Here is a 3,132-nt window from a genome sequence, read left to right on the forward strand (position 1 = left end):
TTATGGAATTTAAAGAGACTTTAATTGTTTGACTTGTTTAACTTGGCACTGTTAGTTTTTGTTAATAAAACGCGCATGGGCATTTTAAACAAGCTCTGTGTTTTTCTAATTCAGGATTATTCTGTCTAGATTCTTTTTGGTCTGGCTTTGCTTTAAAAATTGAGTGGAATTTTATTGCCAGGACCTAAATTATATAACCTGGTGATAAATTTTTGTGACTCCCTTAAGTCCCAGCATTGCCTGATTTTGCATTTGTGAAGGTTTTGTTTCTTGGCCTCCCATATTGATTATACCTGGCTATAGTACTCACCTGTATGGAGGTGATAGGGCCAGAAGAACCTCCTTGCTAATTTGTAGAAGTCTGAATTAAGATAAATAATAGTATATATAACATAAAAAATGACTTTATTTTCTGGTAGACAGTAACTTTTACAGTGCCCTAATAATTGGGACAGGTTTTCAACCCATCCTCATAGTAATAGTGACTTAGAAATAATGAAATAGATTAATGAAATTCAGAAAAAAAAGTCTCAAAAATTACCCATGTAAATAAATATAGTCAACTTTAGGTCATTCAAGATAAATCTCATATATAACACTTCTATCTTCTGTTTATATGTCTTTTGACAAGTCTACATATAAACTTACTTAAAAAATGAACAGGGAAAAATGAAAATAAAATTAGTAATTTAATTAGTTAACTCCAGTACAATGGGTAAAGAAGTTGGAAAAAATTAATCTAATGAATTTTATATGTGTTTATTTACACTATTCTATTCCCCTCCCTTCTTGCTATATACATAATTGAGACTTAACTACTTATGCAGTCCTTCTGTCATCAAAGAGGCTCTCATATTTTTTAAACCACATCTTTGTATCCAATAACGGAATCAAGAAAGTATTCTCTAACATAATGGAATTCAAAAAAGTATTCTCTATAACAAGTAAATATCAGTGACACCTTGTGCTTTACACTTTAGAGATTGGTTAGAAAACATAATTTTTGTGGCTAATGTATCTACCAGTTCTTTACTATTTATGCTATTCGAAGGGAAAAGTGGAGTAGAAAATTAAAAATAGATAATTTTAGAATATTTGTTTGACTTTGAACTATAAAAGTTTGCATACACACTGTCTATCATTCACAATCCAGATATCAGTTAGGTTGAATTCTGTATCTCTTGAGCATTATCTTGATGGTAGTAATGGAGAATACAAAAGGGCACTGTGGAAATTCTCATCTTGCATCTTTGTGGATTGTTTATCTACAATCAAAAGAGTCTCCTACATTGAAGTTAGGACCTTTAGTCATTGGGTATTTGCAACTATATATAGCTCTTAAGTTTTAGGGATAGACTGTACTTTCAGAGTGATTTGTAAAGTTGGACTGTGGATTTGATTTAGATATACTATTTTTATTCTTGCATTATTTTTTATCAATGAATGAAAACTCACATACTTAGTTAAATGGTTTACAGGTCAACAATATTAAAGCTAAATATTTGGGACTAGTTTTCATGTCATGGAAGATTGGTAAGGGTTACTCTCAAAAGAACGTGGAGTTCAATTATTGTGTCTCTTCATATGAGATTGATTCCTGATTAGTTGTTTGTTTCTGATTATTGTTTCTCTAGATCTTCCCTAAGTACCTGATAATAAGTCAAGATAGTGGTAATATTTCCTGAAAGAGACTATATGGACTGGTCAAAAAAATCTTAACTCAGAATTTTAATTCTTCTGTGACCTTGGCCTAGTGGCTTAATCATTCTGTGCATCCACCAAACTGTGGCAATTATACCTTTGCTTTTTATGGACTTTGCTTAAAGAAGAAACATCTTGTGGTGGTAACAGTGGGCATCTGTGGACACAATGGCTGTTTTCTAGTTCTAGAAGGGCTAACTTCTGGGAAATATAATAAATTATGCTTGATCCAAGAGAACTCCAAGAATAAATGGATACAAGTTATACTGAGACATTTCAGCCTATTTTAAGGAAATACCTACTAATACCAAAAGGAATCTAGAAGTAAGAGGCAGTAGAATGTAATAGAAAGCTCATTGGACTTGGAGACCTTTAGGACAGTGATGTTAAAATTAAATCGAAATAAGGCCTTTTCAGGCTGTCTGTTGGCTTAATTTGCAAATGTGTTGTTTCCATGATTTAGTGTATTTCTAGTTATTTTTTTCCAGTTACATTTTAATCTGATTGACAGTACATTTGACTGATGTTGGCCACATGTTTAATACCTCTGTTCCAGAGGACTTGAATTCATATCCTGACTTTATTTGTAAAATGAGGAGCTCAGTGATATCTAAGGATTCTTATAACTCCAAAGCTGTAATCTTATGAAATTGTTGTCAGTCATGTTTAAGCACTGCATTTTTTTTACCGAATTATATATATATATATATATATATATATATATATAAACCCCTTGATCCAAAGACCAGTCCTTAAATAGTAGAAACATTACCACAGGGTTTGTCTTTATCTTCAGCAACTTAAAGAGACAGCCAATGGAGGTGTGGACAGTTACAACCAGGAATAGAGGAAGAAGAGCCACCATCAATGTTATGGTGGATTTTGGAAGTGTTTGGTTTTGAAATTTGCTGTTATGGATTAATTATTTGGGGTCTGGGAGTCACTTTTTTAATACTTTAAAGTAGGGGGAAAAGGTCCTACCGAAGCCAAACCATGTAGTATTTAATTAGTCAGTCACTTGTTTTTGAACTCTGCATGTCTGTGTACAAAGCTATATGAGGAATTTTTAATGGTTAATATTTATGTTTTGTAATTCTCCAAAAATCTTTTTTTAAACCCATAAAATGATACACATAAAATTTATAGATAAATGTCCAGTTAAAGAAAAATGTATTCTTATTTACTTTAAGAATAATCCAGATTTATCACTTAATATTTCATCTCATTACTAAAAGCAAGAATTCAGAATGTTTCATTTTATGACACATGCTTAATAGCTTTTACATTAATCTGTTAATCGTTAACAGTAGAAAATACATAGAATTATACTAAGGAAAGTGACTACAAAGATAAAGATTTCTGAATAAGGGTTGCTATAATACATGAACAAATCTTTACTGTGACCATGAAACCTAGCTAATGGAGCTGGGG

The sequence above is a fragment of the Sminthopsis crassicaudata genome, chromosome 3 (genome assembly GCF_048593235.1).
Source record: "Sminthopsis crassicaudata isolate SCR6 chromosome 3, ASM4859323v1, whole genome shotgun sequence".
NCBI classification, from domain to species: domain Eukaryota; kingdom Metazoa; phylum Chordata; class Mammalia; order Dasyuromorphia; family Dasyuridae; genus Sminthopsis; species Sminthopsis crassicaudata.